Source organism: Phoxinus phoxinus (assembly GCF_949152265.1).
Source record: "Phoxinus phoxinus genome assembly, chromosome: 7".
Taxonomy (NCBI): Eukaryota; Metazoa; Chordata; class Actinopteri; order Cypriniformes; family Leuciscidae; genus Phoxinus; species Phoxinus phoxinus.
Genome location: NC_136882.1, coordinates 1,674,446 through 1,692,582, shown reverse-complemented (window position 1 = coordinate 1,692,582; position 18,137 = coordinate 1,674,446). Strand labels below are relative to the sequence as shown.

The 18,137-nt window shown below is 45.6% G+C and overlaps 1 protein-coding gene across 1 annotated transcript in view; it reads right to left on the bottom strand.

The window, feature by feature from the left end:
- The window catches only part of LOC307002150 (uncharacterized protein), a 28,719-nt gene extending 10,976 nt beyond the window's left edge, over window positions 1-17,743 (bottom strand). The window contains exon 1 of the mRNA XM_079619460.1: window positions 17,686-17,743. The gene's annotated coding sequence lies outside the window, so the exon portion shown is untranslated. The remainder of the gene's footprint in view (window positions 1-17,685) is intronic.
- Window positions 17,744-18,137: the final 394 nt, after the last annotated feature.

The following is an 18,137-nucleotide window of genomic DNA, read 5'->3' as shown; positions in this document are numbered from 1 at the left end:
TTCCAGCTGTTGCCCTAATTCGTCCAAAATCTCCGCCTGGTAAGCGGAGAGGAGTGAAGAGACGTTCAGGGCCCTGACAGCCAAGGCCGAGGATTTGTATGCGGCCTGGTGAACTGAGGCAGAAAAACGGTCCATCTTGTTGGGCAAGACCGGCTTCGGGGGAGCGAGCAGCCCTCCCTGAGCGGGGTTAAGGTGCCTGGCGATGGAAGGCTCGATAGCGGGGGGGTCACTCATACCATGAGCTGCCATGTCCTTCACCTCAAGACCCGTGAGACCGTGTTTGAAGTCGAGGGGGTCGCTCCAATTGTGCCTCATGTGCTTCGCGCACGCTGGAAGGACGGGGAAGAGTTGTTTTCTCGGACCGGGAGGGGGTCCCAGCACTTTCCCATCGTAAATATCCCTCTCCTGGTCGGTGGTGCTCTGTAGAGCCGGCCATTCCATGTTGAGGCGAGCGGCCGCTCGCTCACAAACTTCCAGGAGGATGGACTGAGGCAAGGCCGTGTGGGCGCTAGCCTGGGGAAAGCCAGAGGGCGGGATGGCCTCCTCGTCCTCTGAGACCCCAAGAAGGGCCGCGTCATCCTCATCGCCGGAACCGGCCGGTTCGTCGACGAGCGTGAGGTTGCCCGCGAAGATGTCCTCTTCGGGGAATGCGGGATTGGGCTGGTCAGCCCAAATGAGAGAGGCGGCGCCCCGGGTAGCGCGTCGTCGTCACCGTGTCCCCCATCCGAGTCAGAGAGGCCGAGCTCGGAGCACTGGGTCGCTGCAACTTTCAGACGACGTCGTAAAAGCTTCTTGGGCAGCATAAGGCAGTGACTGCAATTTTCCGGGTTCTCCAAGGCTTCTTGAGCGTGTTTAAGGCCCAAGCAGACCACGCAGAACGGGTGAAGGTCCTTAGCGGCGATGAGCGCACCACACGCGGCCGGGCAGGCCCGTGATAGGCTGTTCCCCGGAGAAGCGGAAGGTTTAGACAGCGACATTCCGGAGAAGAACTCGGAAAAATCCGTGGCGGGCAGCCGTGGAAGGAGGAGCAGGTGAAAAACGGCGAGAGCGCGGGCGGCTCCGAATGCAGAACACAGCAGAAAGGCTGAAAAAACGACTGTCACGTCTGACGGAGGCTGATCAGGCGATATGTCCTCCTGAAGACACGAAAGTGAGCAGCGTAATCCAACCGAACTGTGTCAGTGCAGAGATCGCGAGAAGCGAATGTCAACTGGAGAATAGCAGCGCTTGCAGGCGTTATATGCCACTAGGTAAGGGGGCGGGGCCTTACCTGGCATTGGCTGCGCGCTTCTGTCTGTCTAGCCAGACTTGGTGCAATTGGATGCTTCTGCAGAGGTCAGGTACGGATGCCCTTCCATAGGTGGATCTCGAACACGAGATGATGAAAGAGAACCAGCCATGTATTGGCGATTTCTTGGTTGGCCATCATGTGGTCCCATGCCATCTTAGTCGTTGTCCTCCTCTTCCACCTCCTGCACCTCTTCATCTTCCTCCCCGTTAAGTAAGGGCACTCTTTAATGTAATCTTTTTGAAAGGTATCTTTTTTTTTCAGCCATTTTGTCAGTGCCTCCGCCTGTAGGTACTTTATATAGACTTGTCTTGATTGCTAATCCACAACAGATGACGATTATTAGGTTAAACGTTCCGAATAAGAACAGAATAAGGTAATATTTCAGCACTTCGCAAATGGACAGCGACTCTTAAGTAGCACGTAGAACGCGTTCTCGCGCGTTCATGTTAAGTGCATTTTTGGGAAACGCGCGTGGAATTGCCGCGAGCGTTCGTAACCTTGCACGTAGAGAGCGCTCTTAAGAGCTAAAATACATCGTTATCGGGAAACCCGGCCCAGGACAGTCGATCGCCAGGAGCAGGATTGGTCACCCCTGCTGTAACCTTATGCCACAGTATTGAAGCGGCCAGATTATTAATCACCAGGCATCTTCCTCGATATGAAAGATGTGGGAGAATCCACTTCCACTTTTGATTTTTACCAATAACCTGGTCAACCACTCCTTCCCAGTTCTTCTCCATGTACTGGGCAGGGTTTCCCAAAAGCATCGTAAGCTTAAGTTGATCGTAGAACAATTGCCACCAATGGCCTCTACGATCAACTTAGGCTTACTATGCTTTTGGGAAACGCAGCCCTGGTCAGTTCCAAAATAAATGCCAAGAACTTTTAAACCATCCTGTGCCCCTTTACAATGCTTTGGCAAATTAGGAGGTCCTAAACTATGCCAATCTCCCATCAACAAAGAAGTACATTTTCCCAATTGATGCGTGCAGAGGTAGCTTTCTGAAAAATATTCCAACATAAAATTATATTTTCAATATCATTTGTATTTTTAATTATAAGAGTTACATCATCTGCATATGCTAGAAGTTTTACTTGGGGAACTTTGGGGCAGCCAGGAACACAAATCTTCACAGTCTTTTTCTCAGCAGACTTAAAAAAGGCTCAATAGAAATAGCATAGAGTAAACCTGATAGAGGACACCCTTGTCTTATTCCTCTTGTCACTGAAAAGGGTCTTGTTAGTGTTCCATTTACTCTTAACATGCTATAAATATCACTATACTGTACATAAGTTTAATCAAAGACACAAAATGATGACCAAAGCCAAAAGCATCAAGAGTCTTAAATAAATAAGAATGGTCCACTCTATCAGTGGCTTTTTCTTGGTCCAAAGAGAGAAGACCAATGTCCAAATTATGTCTTTTTGCCACTGTAATAATATCTCTAAACAAAAAAAGGTTGTCAAATATTGTTCGGTTAGGAATACAGTAAGACTGATCGTTGTGAATGACAGTTTCTATACATTTCTTCAGTCTGTTGGTTAAGGCTTTTTTAAAGATTTTAAGATCAACACACAGCAAGGAGACGGGGCGCCAGTTCTTTAAGCAACCAATGTCTCCTTTTTTGGGGATCAAAGTTAAAACCGCTCTCCGACAGCTTAGAGGAAGCGTCTCTCTTTCAATACTTTCTGCCAATACATCATACATGTCCTGGCCAATTAAGTTCCAAAAAGCCTTATAAAATTCGAAAGAAAGACTGTCCAAACTGGATTACTTTCCGGGATTCAACACCTGGACCGCTCTCGATAGTTCAGCCATTGTCAAAGGGCTCTCAAGATCCATCTAGTCCCTGTATGATAATTGAGGCAAGTCACTCAGAAGAACATCAGCTTCCACTCCATTACATGGCTCTAAACGGTATAAATCTTCATAAAAAGAAATAGCAAAAGCATTAATTTCTGTTTGTATTGTTAATATTCTTCCATCTGGAAACTTCAGTTGATGAAGATGCTGCTTATGCGCCCTTGGCTTCTTTTCAAGTCCAAAGAAAAAAGCAGTAGGAGAATCCATATTATTTAGGCGGGTGAACTTTGCCCTTAAAGTTTTTCCTTGTTCTTCCACTAAGCTGTGTAAAATAAAACAATTTATTTCAAAAGAGTCAGTGGGTATGAATCCTGTGGCACTGTGACTGCTTTCTCCAAGGATTTTCATTTTCTCCACTAGGGCACTCCTGGTATGTGCAGTAAACTGCAGACAAAAGATTTTTATCTGGACCTTGCCCACGTCCCACCATTGACTTAAAGATGGGACATTTACTCTCTCCTAGTCTAGCTCCAGACATATTATTTGAGTTCATTTCCATCCAAGTATACTGTCTAAGCCCAGGAAATGCATCTCTCCACAAATCAACAAAATTATAATCATTATACTTTTCAGAATCTTGGCTGAAGGAGGATGTGGTTCATTATGATTCCGATACAATTGCTGATTTAAAGTGCAATTAAAGTCACCCCCCTGTCAGGGATGTACAGAGGACTCAAAAGCAGAGGTGAATGCAATAATATAGTTTATTCTCCGAAAACTGTAACACAGGAGACTGTCGTCGATGAGGACGCAGATCTGTAGTCAACACAAAACAATGAGGCTTGGCAGGTGAACTGCAGGTGCGGAGAATCCAGCGCGGGAGAAAACAGCGCGGGAGAAAACAGCGAGCGGCAGCACAGTCCCCGAGCAAGGAGGGAGTAACTCACAGGTGGCTGGTAAGGTGGAGGGCCACAAACAGCGAGATAACTGGGCAGAGAACAATGTTAATACTCCAACAAAATAACTCAAGACAAGACAGGACAGGACGAAGGAACTTCAGGAAGTGAAGATACTGGTGAGAAAAAAAACGAAGAGACAGAGTGTAAGCTCTGTCGTTCAACAATAATCTGACAAGGAGGCAGAGAAAACACTGACTAGAAGTAGTAGAGAGAATTAGAGGGAAAGAACAGGTGAGAGAAAGATCAGCGTAAGTGCTGATTACAGTGAGGAACAGCTGCGGGTAGAGTGAGGGAGAGAAAAACATGAATGGGAGTAAGTGTGTGCGCAGCGCAAGCGCTGATATGATGAGGATCAGCTGAGTGTGTGTGTGTGAAAGACGGGGAGGAAAACAGAGAGAGAGAAAACCGGAAAATGACACCCCCAGGATATAACAATATTATCCCGGGGACATCTGATAGTTTTTCAAAAAATGCAATATGCTCCCGGCCATCACTTGGAGCAAACACATTAAACAGAGAAAAAATGTGTCACCTAAAGTAACATCTACTCGTAATATTCTTCCTGGTATTATCTCAAAACTCTTGAGTAATTAAAAAAGTTATGACAAAAATAATAAAGGGGTATAAAACAACCCACCACATATGCCTTCTAACACTTTTCATAAGATAAACGTTTTTTCAGACGAGTCTCGTCCCACCAAGACTGCCCTTACGTCTTGGTCTCCGGACAAGATGGCCGCCACCACGTCGCCTGAGCCTTTGGACCAGATGGCCGCCGCCTCCGAGCCAGTGTCTCTGGACAAAATGGCCGCCGCCACGTCGCCTGAGCCCTTGGACCAGATGGCCGCCACAGAGCCAGTGTCTCCGGACAAGATGGCCGCCGCCACGTTGCCTGAGCCCTCGGACCCGAGGGTCGTCGCCACGTTTCCTGTTTCTGAGACTGTGCCTGTTCCAGAGACTGAGCTTCACGTCAGCCGATCCAGAGTCTCGTCCCGCCGAGACTGAATCTGTGCTTGAGCCTGAACCTGAATCTGTTCTTCTTCCTCTTTCTGAGCCTGTGTCTTCGGACAAGATGGCTGACTCCACGCCTGTGTCTTCGGACAAGATGGCCGACTACACGCCTGTGTCTTCGGACAGGATGGCCGACTCCACGCTTGTGTCTTCGGACAGGATGGCCGACTCCACGCCTGTGTCTTCGGACAGAATGGCCGACTCCACGCCTGTGTCTTCGGACAAGATGGCCGACTCCACGCCTGTGTCTTCGGACAAGATGGCCGACTCCACGCCTGTGTCTTCGGACAAGATGGCTGACTCCACGCCTGTGTCTTCGGACAAGATGGCCGACTCCACGCCTGTGTCTTCGGACAAGATGGCCGACTCCACGCCTGTGTCTTCGGACAAGATGGCATCCCCGGAGCCCGTTCCTGAGCCGGTGTCTGTTCCTGAGCCGGTGTCTGTTCCTGAGCCGGTGTCTGTTCCTGAGCCGGTGTCTGTTCCTGAGCCGGTTCCTGTTCCGTGGCCGCCCGAGGGGTCGTCTCCGCCCCGGCCGCCCGAGAGGTCGTCTCCGCCCCGGCCGCCCGAAGGGTCGTCTCCGCCCCGGCCGCCTGCATAGCCCCGGCCGCCTGCTCCGCCCGCCTGCGTCTCCAGGTCCTCTTCCGCTCCACGGGCCTGGCCCTCCATCCCTCCCCCGGGTCCGCCTCCGCTCCACCTCCCTCCTGGACAGTTTTGGAGCGTCTGGAATCCGCTCCTTAACCCTCTGCGGAACAAGGTGTTTTTGGGGCCCTTGGGATGTTTTGAAATGCCTTGACATTTGTGCTTTTTTCAGTTATTTATAAACATGTTAATGGCAAAGGTGTAAATTCACTCTATATAGCACAAACGGGGCTACCATAATATGTGAGCAACATGTATGTACATGTTTGTATTTTTAAGAGAATGTTTATGCGTGGTTATTGAATTTTTTTTTTATGAAAGTTGCTGAAATAGATACTACGCATACTAACGCATACTAAATATGTGTTCCGAAGACTTTTGACTAATGGATGTTGTCACTTCGAGTTCTGGCTTCAAAATGATGTGAAAAACATCCTGCCTAATCGTTCACATAAAACAATACATTGATCTAAACTTTGTAAGACCGTTTTTTTTGTAAGACCGAGGTTTATGCATGGGAGTGGTAATGGCCTATCAATATTAATGAGATTCAGACCCAGGGTGTGACAGACACTCCCCCAATGGCCCATCATGAGGCAAGCCTAAACAAAGAGATTCAAAGGTTTTGTTTTTCAATCTGTTTTATTGTAATTCCTCTATGTGGAGGAACTAAATGTTCAACTGAAGACACAAGTGAACATTACATGCCTGGCATTTCCAAGGTGTGTCCTGCCTTTTACCAAGCTGTCCTTTGCAAAGCACACAGATCTTGCGACCAACTGTGCAAAAAGGAATATTTCGCAAAACTGCAATGGAAACAGTTTTTGCGCATTTACAGTCACCTGACTTAGAAGACGCGGTGTGTTTGGGATCCGTGTATGCAAATAATAATAATAATTATCATCATTATTATAACATTTATTAGGCTACATATTTAGAGACGCTTTTATCCAAAAAATTAACAAAGCAATTCGTCAAATGTCATTCATAATACGGGTTAGACTGCATGGCACGGAGCCGCGGACGCGAATACTTGCATTTTGATATATCAACAGTGGAAAAAACTTAAAATAGCCTTATCTATTTAAATTACTTAATTAAATTACTTAATTTGAAAGATGCTGTAAGGATATCCTGTGAGACACTATTAGGGTCCTAAAAGGCCACCGTAGCAGGGAACTGTAACGTCACGAAATGTTTAATAAACGCAGTTGAATACTTACCCGCTAATGTGTCAGTCGCATATCTGTACATGGTACCAGGAGTAAAAGTATTAAATAGTTGATGTCTGAGTGAGAAAGACGGGATGGACGTCATAAAGCCACCAGAACCATTGAAGCTCACAGGAAATATTGACATATTCTATACAGACACTGTCACTGTGGAAAATAAGGGCACTTCAACGCTGGAAGTTAATGTGAACACAATAAATGTAGACAGGTGGATTGTGCCACTTAAAGTAAATGGCACAGAGATTCACATGAAACTTGACACAGGAGCTATGGCAAATCTTATCACATTAAAACACTTCACAGCTCTGCGCCACAAGCCAGTTATAGAAAATAAAAAAGTGGGATTGAGAGCTTACAATGGACAAATGATTGAAAGGGCGTCTGCAGATTACAAGTCCAGAACAAGCACATTAAGAGAAATCTACTATTTGTGATAGTGCCGAAAGGGAAGGACTCCCTACTGGGAGATCAAGCTTGTGAGGAAATGGGACTTGTTAAACGTGTTCTAAACATTGCCAAGACAGAGAGAAAAGTAGGCCTACAGTCACCGCAGCTGAAAAATGCAGGAGTCACCACATCACAAGCAGACAACTGGGAAGTGCAGTATCCCAATATTTTTGATGGCATAGGGGTGCTGCCGTTCACATACAGCATTAAACTGAAGGATAATGCTAGACCTGTGGTGCATGCTCCACGTCGAATTCCTGTTCCACTGAGACAAGATATTCGCAAAGAACTGGACAGAATGGTGGCATTAAATGTCATTCAACCCACTAAGGGAGCCACGGAGTGGGTCAACTCAATGGTCTGCGTAAGAAAGCCAAACGGAGCTCTCAGGATATGCATGGACCCAAAAGACCTCAATGAAAACATTCTCAGAGAACGATGTCAAATTCCCAAGAGAGAAGAGATCCTGAGTGAGATGGCTGGGGCACAGTGGTTCACAAAACTTGACGCATCACATGGATTTTGGCAGTTGCAAATTGACAGTGCAAGCGCAGACCTATGCACCTTCAACACGCCCTTTGGTCGCTACAGTTATCAGAGACTCCCCTTTAGAATTTCCTCAGCACCAGAAATTTTTCACTGTGCAATGGAGAATGTGTTTGAAGGACTGGAGGGGGTCAGGGTTTATATTGATGATGTCATAATATGGGCGGAGACCCAAGAACAGCTCAACAGCAGAGTGCATAGTGCACTTCAGAGAGTGCACAAGTACGGGCTCAGATTGAACAAGGAGAAATGCCAGTTCAGCACCCAAGAAGTCACGTTTCTTGGGGATCGACTGACACCAGCAGGAGTACAGCCGGACATGAACAAAATCAAAGTAGTGACTGACATGCCCCAGCCAACAGACAAGAAGGCGGTACAAAGAGCATTAGGGATGTTGAAATACATGGGAAGATTTGTGCCTAACCTTGCCGCAAAGACTGTTGCTCTCCGCCAGCTCTTGCAGTCAAACACAGAGTGGTCCTGGCACCAGACAAATGACAAAGAGTGGAAAGAAATCAAGGACATTTTAAAGCACAGAGCCAGTGTTGTTGTTTTTTTATCCGAGTAAGAAGACACGAATCTCTACAGACGCCTCAAAAGAGGGACTGGGGGCCGTCTTGCTGCAGTAACATGATGGGGCTTGGAAACCAGTGGCTTATGCTGCACGATCCATGACAGAAACAGAACAAAGATACGCGCAGATAGAAAAAGAGTGTCTGGGGCTCGTCTTTGGCTGTGACAAGTTCCACTCTTATATCTTTGGCTTGCCACACATTGAACTTGAGACTGACCACAAGCCACTCATAACTATCAGCAAAAAGCACTTGAATGAGATGACACCACGCATTCAGCGTATGATGATGCGTCAGGACGAGCGTCAGTCTGCGTGTAGAACGAACGAGAGCGCAAGTGGTTTTTTCTTAATATTCAGTTCTCTTGTTGTTTAGTGTATTATTTTCCAGAAAGTAGGGCTATTTTCGATTCTGTGGTTATTGTACATTTTTTCCTTCACACAAATCTGTATTTTAATTAGACGCGTGACTACTTTATATCACAGCCGCGTCTGAGAAGTGGGCTATTGCAGTTTAAATTTTATAGCACTTAAGTGTAGCTGTTCATAGAGACAGTTTCGATTTTCTCCCATTTTCGGATTATTTGATTTGCCTGTGCTAATTGACCGTTCGCAAAAGCCACGCCCCTTAGTTATTGTTACTACGCCCGTCAAACAATTGAGAACCATAGCCATGGCTGGGTTGAGATCCATACATTAAGTGATTGGTTTTGGAGTAATGCAGCAGACATATCCTCCAGGGCACGACAGAAAGTATAGACAGAATAGCGCACGGGAGCACATGCACAAAACAGTTTTGTAAAATTATAGCCTATATCAATCATTTTTATTTGATCATATATCATTTTACAAAACTGTTTTGCGCATGTGCTCCCGCGCGCGCTATTTCAGTCACAACACTGCAATCAGAGGACGCGCCGAAACCATCAACTCTCTGTTCTCTTCATTCATAACTCAGCCGACTGAGAAGGATATATTTGTGTAAATAGTTGTGCAACTGCGCGAACTTTGTTTTGAAGTGTAATGTTTGAGTTCCAGAGGAATTTGTGACTGTGTACCTGTTCAACCACATCAAAGTTTCGTAATTAGTAAGTCCGTGCTTTTTCTCTTTTTTTCCTCTTGTTTGCTGACTGATGAGGGGCCGCAGTGCCGTAGTGAAACGGTGTTTGTACATGTAGCCTATTTTTTAATAATAGTTGCAAGCAATCATAAAATACAGCAAGTTTTAAGCCCGTGCAGACCTCACTGCCATAGGCGCATCATTGCACTATCTTGCTGAAATCGGAATGTTTGACGGAGGTCCTTCTCCTTAGTTACAGTTGCTGAGCTAGGATTGGACGAGAACCGTTCGAGGGCGGGGTTTTGCGAACGGTCAATTGCCTGGCCTAGCAGCAACTGTAGAACAGATATAAGGCTAGGAGAATCAGAACAGTGCAGGACGAGCGTCAGTCTGCGTGTAGAACGAACGAGAGCGCAAGTGGTTTTTTCTTAATATTCAGTTCTCTTGTTGTTTAGTGTATTATTTTCCAGAAAGTAGGGCTATTTTCGATTCTGTGGTTATTGTACATTTTTTCCTTCACACAAATCTGTATTTTAATTAGACGCGTGACTACTTTATATCACAGCCGCGTCTGAGAAGTGGGCTATTGCAGTTTAAATTTTATAGCACTTAAGTGTAGCTGTTCATAGAGACAGTTTCGATTTTCTCCCATTTTCGGATTATTTGATTTGCCTGTGCTAATTGCCTGGCCTAGCAGCAACTGTAGAACAGATATAAGGCTAGGAGAATCAGAACAGTGCAGGACGAGCGTCAGTCTGCGTGTAGAACGAACGAGAGCGCAAGTGGTTTTTTCTTAATATTCAGTTCTCTTGTTGTTTAGTGTATTATTTTCCAGAAAGTAGGGCTATTTTCGATTCTGTGGTTATTGTACATTTTTTCCTTCACACAAATCTGTATTTTAATTAGACGCGTGACTACTTTATATCACAGCCGCGTCTGAGAAGTGGGCTATTGCAGTTTAAATTTTATAGCACTTAAGTGTAGCTGTTCATAGAGACAGTTTCGATTTTCTCCCATTTTCGGATTATTTGATTTGCCTGTGCTAATTGCCTGGCCTAGCAGCAACTGTAGAACAGATATAAGGCTAGGAGAATCAGAACAGTGCAGGACGAGCGTCAGTCTGCGTGTAGAACGAACGAGAGCGCAAGTGGTTTTTTCTTAATATTCAGTTCTCTTGTTGTTTAGTGTATTATTTTCCAGAAAGTAGGGCTATTTTCGATTCTGTGGTTATTGTACATTTTTTCCTTCACACAAATCTGTATTTTAATTAGACGCGTGACTACTTTATATCACAGCCGCGTCTGAGAAGTGGGCTATTGCAGTTTAAATTTTATAGCACTTAAGTGTAGCTGTTCATAGAGACAGTTTCGATTTTCTCCCATTTTCGGATTATTTGATTTGCCTGTGCTAATTGCCTGGCCTAGCAGCTGTCCTCACTCAGGCGTTTGAAAGCACTATATTTCTGTAGTGTGCGCGCTGTCGCGGAAGCGTCAGCGGAAGCGTTCAGCTCTCCTCGTGTGAAGACCGACTCGGGTAAAGACCATCGACTCTACCTGCGCGACTCCACCGAGCAAGGACACCTGCAAGGCACTTAAGTATCCTATTCTCCCTCTTCCTTTCACACTGGTATAGTATTTCCCTACTAAATATGTGCTTTCAATACATTCCTGTTGTCTCTCGACGACGCTCTCCCATCACGCACAGAAGGCAGCGCAATACTGCTAATCTGCGTCCTATTCTCCCATCCTCTCACACACCTCTCTCCATTTCTATGGGTCTATGGAATTGTCAGTCAGCAGTCAACAAAGCTGACTTCATTCCAGCCTTTGCATCTCACTCTACTCTTAATATTTTAGGTTTAACTGAGACCTGGATTCGTCCAGAAGACTCAGCAACCCCGACTGCTCTCTCGAACAACTTCTCCTTCTCTCACACTCCTCGCCAGTCTGGGAGGGGTGGGGGCACAGGTCTTCTCATTTCTAACAATTGGAATTACTCAACTCTCTCTTCTCTCTGCAATAACTACTCGTTTGAATATCATGCTATTACTCTTACAACTCCCATTAAGATCCATATTGTAGTCATATATCGCCCCCCAGGTCAACTGGGAAGCTTTGTAGAGGAGCTGGATGTGCTGCTGTCTTCTTTCCCTGAGGATGGAACCCCACTTGTAGTCTTCGGTGATTTCAACATTCATCTAGAGAAGCCGCATGCAACAGACTTCATCTCTCTCCTAGCCTCATTCGATCTCAAACGGCTCATCACCTCAGGTACTCACAAATCAGGCAACCAACTGGACCTGGTCTACACACGCAACTGCATCACAGACAACATTGTGGTGAAACCTCTCCATGTTTCTGATCATTTCCTCATTACATTCAATCTACAACTCACTACCCATGCTCCACCAACCCCCCTACCAGCTACTTTCAGACGAAACCTGCGCTCACTCTCTCCCTCCCATCTCTCCACTGCTGTGTCATCTTCTCTTCCCTCACACTCACACTTCTCATCTCTGGATGTTAATACCGCAACAGATACTTTATGCTCCACTCTAACTTCTTCTTTAGACAATATCTGCCCTATCTCCTCCAGGCCAGCACGTACTACTCCCTCTAACCCCTGGTTATCTGAGGTTCTTCGTGAACACCGGACGAAACTCAGGGCAACAGAGAGGAAATGGCGCAAATCAAAAGACAAAACTGACCTTAGTATGTATCAATCTCTGCTCTCTTCCTTTTCTGCTGATGTTCATGCTGCAAAATCTTCTTATTTTCACAACAAGATCAACAGCACCGCTAACACACGAACACTTTTCAAGACATTCAACTCTCTCCTCTGTCCACCTCCACCACCACCCACCTCCTCTTTAACTGCTGATGATTTTGCTAACTTCTTTACCAACAAAACAACAACTGTCAGCAGTCAATTCTCAACTCCACACACACAGGAACCCAGTCCAACCCCTCCCAATCCGAAACACCTTCTCTCCTCATTCTCTCCACTGACCGAGGAAGAAGTATCTAAACTTCTCCTCTCCAGTCACCCCACCACCTGTCCTCTAGATCCCATCCCCTCACACCTTCTACAAGCCATTTCTCCCACACTTCTACCAGCACTCACACACATCATCAACTCATCCCTCCACACTGGCACTTTTCCTACAGCATTCAAGCAGGCTCGGGTAACTCCACTGCTTAAGAAACCCACATTAAACACATCACTCTTAGAGAATTACAGACCTGTCTCTCTCCTACCGTTCATTGCGAAAACACTTGAACGAGTTGCCTTCAACCAAGTAACATCCTTCCTCTCTCTGACCAACCAACTAGACGTAAACCAATCTGGCTTCAAGAAAGGGCATTCAACCGAGACTGCATTGCTGTCAGTCACAGAAGCCCTACGGATCGCAAAAGCTGCCTCCAAATCATCAGTTCTCATTCTCCTGGATCTGTCTGCTGCCTTCGACACTGTGAATCATCAGATCCTCCTGTCCACCCTCTCATCACTGGGCATCACTGGAACTCCTCTCCACTGGTTTGAGTCCTATCTCACAGGTAGGTCCTTCAGGGTCGCATGGAGTGGCAAGGTATCCAAAGAACATCAACTGACTACAGGGGTTCCTCAGGGTTCAGTTCTTGGACCGCTCCTCTTCTCCATTTACACCACATCACTGGGACCCATCATACAGGCACATGGCTTCTCTTACCATTGCTATGCTGATGACACCCAGCTCTACCTCTCATTTCCACCTGATGATCCCACAGTAGCTACACGTATCTCAAGCTGTCTGGCGGACATCTCGGCGTGGATGAAGGAACATCACCTGCAGCTCAACCTGGCAAAGACTGAGCTTCTCGTCCTCCCTGCCAACCCGTCCCTACAGCACGACTTCACTATCCAGCTAGATTCAACTTTAATCACCCCATCAAGGTCGGTCAGAAACCTTGGAGTAACATTTGATGAGCATCTGACCTTCACAGACCACATCACAAAGACAGCTCGATCATGCAGGTTTGCACTGCACAACATCAGGAAGATCAGGCCTTTCCTAACTGAGCATGCAACACAACTTCTCGCCCAGGCCTTGGTTATCTCTAGGCTTGATTACTGCAATGCTCTTCTGGCTGGTCTTCCATCATGTGCAATTAAACCTCTACAAATGATCCAGAATGCTGCAGCCCGTCTTGTCTTCAACGAGCCCAAAAGGGCCCACGTCACTCCTCTGTTCATCTCTCTGCACTGGCTACCACTCGCTGCTCGCATCAAGTTCAAGGCATTGACGCTTGCTTACAGATCGACCACAGGCTCAGCTCCCTCCTACTTTCACTCGCTCCTACGAGTCTACATCCCTACCAGAAGCCTGCGATCGGTCAATGAGCGACGACTCGTGGTACCATCACAGAGAGCCACAAAATCACTCTCCAGAACATTCTCATTCACGGTTCCTTGCTGGTGGAATGATCTCCCTACCCTCGTCCGGAATGCAGAATCCCTGACCACATTCAAAAGACAACTGAAAACTCATCTCTTCCGTGAGCACTTGACATAAAAAAAAAAAAAAAAAAAAAAAAACCTCTCCTTTACCCTCCTTTGTTTTGGCTTATGCTACTCTGAGCAATTCCAGAACTTTGTATTTTGAGCACTTCTTGCGTTATTTTTGCTTCTTCACGATGACTCGCTTGTTGTAGTCCTCAGTTGTAAGTCGCTTTGGATAAAGGCGTCTGCTAAATGACTAAATGTAAATGTAAATGTAAATGATGCGTCTACAGAAGTATACCTATGAACTGTCATACAAGCCGGGGAAATACCTGGTAGTGGCTGATGCTCTGTCAAGGGCCAGACCAGCACAAGGACTGAACACAGACGGCACGGAGGAATATGAAGCCATAAGAGGCCACGTGGATGCTGTGGTGGAGGCTCTACCTGTGAGCCCTACCCTGAAAGAGAAAATAGTAATGGAGACGGTAGTGGACCGCCAGCTCCAGAAAGTGATATGGCACATGCGAAATGAGTGGCCAAAGCAAGCGTGCCCGCAGTACTACTCATTCCAGGATGTGTTGGCGGTAGCTGATGGCCTGTTGCTAAAAGGTGACCAAATAGTCATCCCAACAAAGCTGCGGAAGGAGGTCCTCCGAATACTGCATAGAGGGCACTTGGGCATAGAGAAAACAAGGAGACTAGCCAGACAGACTGTTTACTGGCCAGGCATGAATCGTGACATAGCAGAGATGAACAATGACTGTGCCACTTGCCTGACTTACCATAACAGACAGCAAAGAGAACCGCTGCTCACAGACATGAGGGCGGAGCACCCATGGGAAAAAATTGGGACGGACCTGTTCCACTTCAGAGGCAGAGAGTATTTACTGATGATCGACTACAACTCCAACTATCCTGAGATGGCTATGCTCACGAGCACAACAGCAACAGGAATAGTTAAGCATATGAAGTGCAGCTTTGCACGACATGGCATTCCAGGAACTGTCGTCTCGGACAATGGGCCTCAGTATGCCAGTCAGAAGTTCAAGCAGTTTGCCAGAGAGTATGGATTTGAACACATCACAGTAAGCCCACACTTTCCACAGGCAAATGGCAAGGCTGAAAAGGGTGTTCAAATAGTGAAAAGTCTTCTGACAAAGGAAACAGAGAATGGTGAGGATCCTTATTTGGCTCTGCTGGCTTATAGAGCAGCACCTCTGGCGAGTGGGAAGTCTCCGGCTGAACTGCTCATGGGCAGACGACTACAGACACAGATCCCAGCAGTGAAGAAACAAGGCCCGACACCTGTGCTGGAGGCCATGAAAAAATTAAAGGAAAAACAAAAGAGATACTTTGATCGCACAGCAAAAGCAATGCAACCTCTGCAGGCGGGTGACAGAGTCAGAGTTTTCAACACAGAAAGACAGGACTGGCAGAGCGCTGGAACAGTGCTGAATGAAGTGGCTCCGAGGTCCTATGCAGTCCAGACGGACACCGGGGCTCTGGTCAGACGAAACAGGTTGCAGCTACTTAAAACACAGGCCAGCAATGCAGTTCCTTCAGTAGAGGAGTACAGGGACAAATGTGCACAGCATGGAACAGCAACAAACAATCAGCCAGGGGTTTTAGAGGAGAATGCACCTGTCATGACGGAGCCAGAGGCAGCTCCAGAGAGACGGTCAGAGCGCATTAGAAAAGCCCCTGACAGACTTGATTTATAGTAGACGGCTTTTAGCTCATCATTACACAGTTGAGTTATAACAAGAGTTTATTGTTTGAAAAAAAAAAAAAAAAGTGTTAAATGTGTTGAGCCTTAGTATCTGGTCATAAGTTCATCAGGTAATGTATAGCCTTATGGTTGAGTCATGTTCCATGCTCAGTTTAGGCTAAAGTAATTGTGACACAGTCGGTCTGGAATGAAGGGGGGTAAAGACCGTCCTCCTGCGGTGTGTTAAGTACTGGCAACCTCTGGCACCAAATTATTATTTATTTTTATGTTTAAAGAATGCACAGTGAATATGTTTTTGTTTACTGAATAAGGGAGATGTAAGGATATCCTGTGAGACACTATTAGGGTCCTAAGAGGCCACCGTAGCAGGGAACTGTAACGTCACAAAATGTTTAATAAACGCAGTTGAATACTTACCAGCTAATGTGTCAGTCACATATCTGTACAGATGCGATCTCAAGCTTTATGCCCGTGGGTATGTTTGCCTGTTTGACTGCAGATCTTATGTGGGGCACCAGAGGGCACTCCACATAAGACTATCACTCACAACTACATCTCCCATACTCACTGCCCGGACTCATCATCACTTGTCACTGATCACATTCACCTGTACCTCATTCACTGATTGCATTCACCTGTGTCTCATCATCCTGTTAGTCTGTCTATTTATACCTTGTTCATTCATTCACTCACCGCGAAGTCTTGTATGTTGTTACACTGCATTTCCAAGCATTTTCCCTGGTATCATGTCTCTTGGTATTTTGGATTTCTTGCCTGTTCCATGGATTACTCTTTTGCCTCTGACCCCTGCCTGTTTTGTTTGTTTGTTTGTTTGTTTGGACTGCCTACCTGTGTTTGACCCTGCCTGTTCTTTGGATTACCCCTTAATAAAAGCTGCGTTTGGATTCTCCACCTTCATGTCTCGGAGCAGTTCATGACAGAAGAGAGAGAGAGAGAGAGGATTAAGTTCACCTTTATTTTTACAATCGACTTGCTATTACAAAAGATATAAACAAAATAAATATTAAAAATAGATTACACTTTCTTTCTTTCCTTTTTTCCCCTTTAAAATCTCAAAACCAATTATCATGCAATTTACATAATACTTCATTTATTCCCCATAATTCTATCAACTTTGGTAGAGATTCCACCAACTTGTAATAAGTATACTCCACCCTCAATCGACAAGCTACCAAACCTAAAAACATAGACACAACCTTTATTGACCTTTGCCCCAACAGTCTGTTTTTCCTTGTCTTCCAAATAGCCAATTTTGCAGTGCCAGATAAAAAAATAATTAAAACTGACACATTTTTCTTTTGAAATTAATACTTTGGCCTGAAAATGACCAATTGAAAAGAAAAATCTTCCCCCAGGGACAAAAAAACAATTCCTTAAAAAAATCAAAAAGATTACCCAATCGTGAACACTGCACAAAAAGATGAAAGATTGACTCTGTCTCAGAACAAAAAGGACAACCCACCCCAACACTAGGATTGAGGTGTACCACATGTCTGTGTAGCTATTGCCCCATGTACAATCCTCCACTGGAGGTCACCTGTCCGCTTGTCAATCGGACATTTGTACAGGGTACGCCAGCTGCCTTTAGGAGAAGAAACAGATCCAAAGAAATTTACAGTAGACTGTAAGTGTCTTTGAAATAACAGTAGTTTAGTGATCTGATGTGGAACTGTAATGTGCTCAAGACCTGGAATTACTTAATTTCCATGCAGTTACTTAAGTTAATAAGCCATATTCTATTATGAAGATAATCAAAGATACAACAGCACAACCATGTTAAAAGCTATAACAAGAACAAACACTTACCTAAATGTTTCTTTATCACTGTAGACCTTATGACAACTGACCATATGAAGTTCACTAACTCAAAGTCATTAAAGACACACATACCTTGATGTTCACAGCAGTGCTTCCAGTGTTATGAGCTCAAGCGCAGTCTTCAGCACACACACATCTGAACACAACACAGGTTATATATGATGTTCTGGGTGTGGCGAGTGGCACTAGAGTCGGCCTATGGCAACATCAGGAGGATAATCTCTCAGGATCTCTTTCTGATCAGGTTGAGCCAGGTCAGTACATCTGATCTGTTTGCTTTCTTTGTTTCCTCATGATTCTCACGTAACCATAAAATCTATCATCTATGATCTTCAGTCAGTAGCAGCTGATGAACATGTTTGGTGTAGATTTGTAGAACTAATATGTTGTCATTGAATGAAAGGACGGATGATTTTAACTGACTAAAACTGCTGCTTTCTCAGTGTATCCGGTGGCTAGCGACACCAGTTATACATGCACTTGTCTGCGTTGTGTAGCTTCGTCGAGACAGACACGGGACAATA